Here is a 7,101-nt window from a genome sequence, read left to right as displayed (position 1 = left end):
CAGGAGTTTGGGTCCTGCAAACAATGGAAGAAGTGGAGAATGAAACAAGTATCACTGTACGAAACCAGGTTGTAAAATAAGTTGAGAAAAGCTGCCACATACAGCTCTCTGAGACAATAGCTTGCAGGAAGTGGAACGCTCAGAGGAGGTAAAGGAAACATACACAGACTCATGACCAGGATCTGAGCCTAGCCATTCAGAACCTTAATCTGTCATATCCTTAATAACACCATGGGATAAAAACCTCAGCCATCTATATAAGATGTGTTCTGGGCTTTGCGCCAAGCAGCCAGTGACAGCAACTACAAAACTACTAGACAGCAGAGAATGTGAGAGAATAAATCCACACATCATATTCCAAAACACATGAAGAAAACTAGCACTAAGAAAGTTACTTAAAAAAAAAATCAACAGAGCATAAATTCACTCAGGATCAGTGGTTCTCAACTAAGAACGATTTATTTTCAACCACAGAGAACAAGTAGCAATGACTGGAGACATGTTCAGCCATCTCAAATGAAGGGGTAGAGGTGTTATTGTCAGGTAGTCATAGGCAGAATCCGTGGATGCTGCTAAACATGTTAAGTGCACAGGACAACCCACTACAACAAAGAAGGGCCTGGCCTAAAATGCCAATAGTGCTGAAATTGAGAAACCTTGTTGTAGGTGAAACAAACATAATGGAAATGTCTAAAGTCTGCAAAGAGGTAACTGAGGAAAAAACATCCATTTTGTAAATGAAAAAAATTTAAAACAAAATCAGAGAAGTAAAACAAGTAAACATAAAATGAATGTATTAATGTGTTAGAAATTTAAAATATTGTCACTGGTATTTAAAAATTCAAGCATGATAAAGTCTAAATAACACAGAAAATTAGTAAATTAGTATGTAGTACTGGAAAAAGTTACCAAAATTCAAAAATAAAATAAAATAAAAAGATTCTAGACAAATATAAAAATTAAAAGAACTGAAGGACAAATTAAGGGTCTCTAACTCCTAGTAGTAGTGTCAATGACAGAGTATTAGAGGGAATGGTTTTGATGCAGTATTCAGAGAGATCCTGGCTACAGTTGCTTAAAATATGGAGAAGGCTGTGAGCATTCATTAAAAGAGCATTCTAAGCACTCAGTCAGGATAAACTAAGATAAATCTGCATCTAAACACAAGAACAAATCAGAAGTATATCACTGTGTAAAGAGAAAGCTTTTTAAAACTACCAAAGAAAAAGAGAAAATACCTAAAAAGTCAAAACTGTCAACATTTTTCTTCACATTTTCAGTGTCAGCAGATTTTTCATCAGTATGAATAGATGCCAGAAAATAATGGAGTAATATCTCCTAAAAGCTTAGGGCCATGCTCGCTTCGGCAGCACATATACTAAAATTGGAACGATACAGAGAAGATTAGCATGGCCCCTGCGCAAGGATGACATGCAAATTCATGAAGTGTTCCATATTTTTGTTCTCACTCATAGGTGGGAACTGAACAATGAGATCACTTCGACTCGAGAAGGGGAACATCACACACCGGGGCCTATTATGGGGGTGAGGGATGGGGGAGGGATTGCATTGGGAGTCATACCTGATGTAAATGATGAGTTGATGGCTGCAGCACATCAACATGGCACAAGTATACATATGTAACAAACCTGCACATTATGCACATGTACCCTAGAACTTAAAGTATAATAATAATAATAATAAAAGCTTAGGGCCAATAATGCTCAAGCTAAATTCTATACCCAGAAAAACTATCTTTCAAGAGTATGAGCAAAATAAAAATACCCTCAGAAGTAATAAGAATACCCACTGACTACATAAACAAGGGTCTATATGTGAGTAGAGAGAGAGACAAACATCTGTGCATGTATGTAAGACATACACATCTGTATGTATATATACATTCTTACATGCATAATTGTATATAATCGTGTGTATTTGTATATACAATGCATGTGTATGTGTGTGTACATATGTATGTGTGTGTAAAATTTTAATTTCGAAACCAGGAGAGGAACAAAAAGAGGAAGGATGTAGAAAACTCTATCACTTTAACAGAGAAAGGGAAGAAATGAGGAAAGGTAAGAAGGGAGGGAGGGAGAAAGAAAGGAAACAAAAAAGAAGAAAAAAGCAAGAAAAAGAATAACAACAAGAAAACACATATAAGATGGTAGAAACAAGTCCAAACATACCAATAATCATAATAAATGTAAATACATTAAACCAGCCATTAAATAACAGATATCATCAAGAAAAAAAAAATATATATATATATGCAGTTTTAAGAAACACATTAAAAGTATACAGAGATTGTCAAGATGGCTGAATAAGAACAGCTCCAGTCTCCAGCTCCCAGCGCGAGTGACACAGAAGACAGGTGATTTCTGCATTCTCAACTGAGGTACTGGGTTCATCTCACTAGGGAGTGCCAGACAATCAGTGCTGGTCAGCTGCTGCAGCCAGACCAGCGAGAGCTGAAGCAGGGCAAGGCATCGCCTCACCTGGGAAGCACAAGGGGGAAGGGAATCCCTTTTCCTACCCAGGGGAACTGAGACACACAACACCTGGAAAATCGGGTAACTCCCACCCCAATACTGCGCTTTACCAAGGGTCTTAGCAAACGGGCACACCAGGAGATTATATCCCACACCTGGCTGGGAGGGTCCCACGCCCACGGAGCCTCCCTCATTGCTAGCACAGCAGTCTGCAATCTAAGGGCAAGGCAGCAGTGAGGCTGGGGGAAGGGCGCCGGCCATTGCTGAGGCTTAAGTAGGTAAACAAAGCTGCTGGGAAGCTCGAACTGGGTGGAGCTCACAGCAGCTCAAGGAGGCCTGCCTGTCTCTGTAGACTCCACCTCTGGGGACAGGGCACAGCTAAACAACAACAACAACAACAAAAAGCAGCAGAAACCTGGACGGAGAATGACTTTGACGAGATGAGAGAAGAAGGCTTCAGTCCATCAAACTTCTCAGAGCTAAAGGAGGAATTACGTACCCAGCGCAAAGAAACTAAAAATCTTGAAAAAAGAGTGGAAGAATTGATAACTAGAATAATTAATGCAGAGAAGGCCATAAACGAACTGACAGAGATGAAAACCATGACACGAGAAATACGTGAAAAATGCACAAGCTTCAGTAACCGACTCGATCAACTGGAAGAAAGAGTATCAGTGATTGAGGATCAAATTAATGAAATGAAGGGAGAAGAGAGGTCTAAAGAAAAAAGAAGAAAAAGAAATCAACAAAGCCTTCAAGAAGTATGGGATTATGTAAAAAGACCAAATCTACATCTGCTTGGGTTGCCTGAAAGTGAGGGGGAAAATGGAACCAAGTTGGAAAACACTCTTCAGGATATCATCCAGGAGAACTTCCCCAACCTAGTAAGGCAGGCCAACACTCAAATTCAGGAAATACAGAGAACGCCACAAAGATACTCCTTGAGAAGAGCAACTCCAAGAAACATAATTGTCAGATTCACCAAAGTTGAAATGAAGGAAAAAATCTAAAAGGCAGCCAGAGAGAAACGTCGGGTTATCCACAAAGGGAAGCCCATCAGACTAACAGCAGATCTCTCGGCAGAAACTCTCCAAGCCAGAAGAGAGTGGGGGCCAATATTCAACATTCTTAAAGAAAAGAATTTTAAACCCAGAATTTCATATCCAGCCAAACTAAGTTTCATAAGTGAAGGAGACTTAAAATCCTTTACAGATAAGCAAATGCTTAGAGATTTCGTCACCACCAGGCCTGCCTTACAAGAGACCTTGAAAGAAGCACTAAACATGGAAAGGAACAACAGGTACCAGGCATTGCCAAAACATGCCGAAATGTAAAGACTATCAAGGCTAGGAAGAAACTGCATCAACTAATGAGCAAAATAACCAGTTAATGTCATAATGACAGGATCAAGTTCACACATAACAATATTAACCTTAAATGTAAATGGACTAAATGCTCCAATTAAAAGACACAGACTGGCAAACTGGATAAAGAGTCAAGACCCATCAGTTTGCTGTATTCAGGAAACCCATCTCACATGCAGAGACACACATAGGTTCAAAATAAAGGGATGGAGGAAGATCTACCAAGCAAATGGAGAACAAAAAAAAGCAGGGGTTGCAGTACTAGTCTCTGATAAAACAGACTTTAAACCATCAAAGATCAAAAGAGACAAAGAAGGCCATTACATAATGGTAAAGGGATCAATTCAACAGGAAGAGCTAACTATCCTAAATATATATGCACCCAATACAGGAGCACCCAGATTCATAAAGCAAGTCCTTAGAGAATTACAAAGAGACTTAGACTCCCATACAATAATGGGAGACTTCAACACCCCACTGTCAACATTAGACAGATCAACGAGACAGAAAGTTAACAAGGATATCCAGGAATTGAACTCATCTCTGCAGCAAGCAGACCTAATAGACATCTACAGAACTCTCCACCCCAAATCAACAGAATATACATTCTTCTCAGCACCACATCACACTTATTCCAAAATTGACCACATAATTGGAAGTAAAGCACTCCTCAGCAAACGTACAAGAACAGAAATTATAACAAACTGTCTCTCAGACCACAGTGCAATCAAACTAGAACTCAGGACTAAGAAACTCAGTCAAAACCACTCAACTACATGGAAACTGAACAACCTGCTCCTGAATGACTACTGGGTACATAATGAAATGAAGGTAGAAATAAAGATGTTCTTTGAAACCAATGAGAACAAAGATACAACATACCAGAATCTCTGGGACACATTTAAAGCAGTGTGTAGAGGGAAATTTATAGCACTAAATGCCCACAAGAGAAAGCTAGAAAGATCTAAAGTTGACACTCTAACATCACAATTAAAAGAACTAGAGAAGCAAGAGCAAACACATTCAAAAGCTAGCAGAAGGCAAGAAATAACTAAGATCAGAGCAGAACTGAAGGAGATAGAGACACAAAAAAACCCTCCAAAAAATCGATGAATCCAGGAGTTGGTTTTTTGAAAAGATCAACAAAATTGATAGACTGCTAGCAAGACTAAAAAAGAGAAAAAGAGAGAAGAATCAAATAGATGCAATAAAAAATGATAAAGGGGATATCACCACTGACCCCACAGAAATACAAACTACCATCAGAGAATACTATAAACACCTCTACGCAAATAAACTAGAAAATCTAGAAGAAATGGATAATTCCCTGGACACTTACACTCTCCCAAGACTAAACCAGGAAGAAGCTGAATCCCTGAATAGACCAATAGCAGGCTCTGAAATTGAGGCAATAATTAATAGCCTACCAACCAAAAAAAGTCCAGGACCAGATGGATTCACAGCTGAATTCTACCAGAGGTACAAGGAGGAGCTGGTACCGTTCCTTCTGAAACTATTCCAATCAGTAGAAAAAGAGGGAATCCTCCCTACTCATTTTATGAGGCCAACATCATCCTGATACCAAAGCCTGGCAGAGACACAACAAAAAAAAGAGAATTTTAGACCAATATCCCTGATGAACATCGATGCAAAAATCCTCAGTAAAATACTGGCAAACCGGATCCAGCAGCACATCAAAAAGCTTATCCACCATGATCAAGTGGGCTTCATCCCTGGGATGCAAGGCTGGTTCAACATATGCAAATCAATAAACGTAATCCAGCATATAAACACAACCAAAGACAAAAACCACATGATTATCTCAATTGATGCAGAAAAGGCCTTTGACAAAATTCAACAGCGCTGCATGCTAAAAACACTCAATAAATTTGGTATTGATGGAATGTATCTCAAAATAATAAGAGCTATTTATGACAAATCCACAGCCAATATCATACTGAATGGGCAAAAACTGGAAGCATTACCTTTGAAAATTGGCACAAGACAGGGATGCCCTCTCTCACCACTCCTATTCAACATAGTGTAGGAAGTTCTGGCTACGGCAATCAGGCAAGAGAAAGAAATCAAGGGGATTCAGTTAGGAAAAGAAGAAGTCAAATTGTCCCTCTTTGCAGATGAAATGATAGTATATTTAGAAAACCCCATCATCTCAGCCCAAAATCTCCTTAAGCTGATAAGAAACTTCAGCAAAATCTCAGGATACAAAATTAATGTGCAAAAATCACAAGCATTCTTATACACCAGTAACAGACAAACAGAGAGCCAAATCATGAATGAACTTCCATTCACAATTGCTTCAAAGAGAATAAAATACTTAGGAATCCAACTTACAAGGGATGTAAAGGACCTCTTCAAGGAGAACTACAAACCACTGCTCAGTGAAATAAGAGGACACAAACAAATGGAAGAACATACCATGCTCATGGATAGGAAGAATCAATATTGTGAAAATGGCCATACTGTCCAAGGTAATTTATAGATTCAATGCCATCCCCATCAAGCTACCAATGAGTTTCTTCACAGAATTGGAAAAAACTGCTTTAAAGTTCATATGGGACCAAAAAAGAGCCTGCATTGCCAAGACAATCCTAAGTCAAAAGAACAAAGCTGGAGGCATCACGCTACCTGACTTCAAACTATACTACAAGGCTATAGTAACCAAAAAGAGCATGGTACTGGTACCAAAACAGAGATATAGACCAATGGAACAGAACAGAGTTCTCAGAAATAATATCACACATCTACAGCCATCTGATCTTTGACAAACCTGAGAAAAACAACAAATGGGGAAAGGATTCCCTATTTAATAAATGGTGCTGGGAAAATTGGCTAGCCATAAGTAGAAAGCTGAAACTGGATCCTTTCCTTACTCCTTATATGAAAATTAATTCAAGATGGATTAGAGACTTAAATGTTAGACCTAATACCATAAAAACCCTAGAAGAAAACCTAGGTAATACCATTCAGGACATAGGCATGGGCAAGGACTTCATGTCTAAAACACCAAAAGCAACGGCAACAAAAACCAAAATTGACAAATGGGATCTCATTAAACTAAAGAGTTTCTGCACAGCAAAAGAAACTACCATCAGAGTGAACAGGCAACCTACAGAATGGGAGAAAATTTTTGCAATCTACTTATCTGACAAAGGGCTAATATCCAGAACCTACAAAGAACTCAAACAAATTTACAAGAAAAAAACAAACAACCCCATCAAAAA

At 38.7% G+C, this 7,101-nt stretch overlaps 1 non-coding gene across 1 annotated transcript; it reads left to right on the top strand.

Annotated features, from left to right (window-relative positions):
* The first annotated feature begins 1,354 nt into the window (after positions 1-1,354).
* On the top strand, positions 1,355-1,461 carry LOC119624531 (U6 spliceosomal RNA). Its single transcript, XR_005240697.1, has one exon. It is a non-coding gene; the product is annotated as a U6 spliceosomal RNA (small nuclear RNA).
* Positions 1,462-7,101: the final 5,640 nt, after the last annotated feature.

Source organism: Chlorocebus sabaeus, chromosome 20 (assembly GCF_047675955.1).
Source record: "Chlorocebus sabaeus isolate Y175 chromosome 20, mChlSab1.0.hap1, whole genome shotgun sequence".
Taxonomy (NCBI): Eukaryota; Metazoa; Chordata; class Mammalia; order Primates; family Cercopithecidae; genus Chlorocebus; species Chlorocebus sabaeus.
Note: the sequence above shows the minus strand (reverse complement) of the source record. Positions and strands in the feature narration are given on the sequence as shown.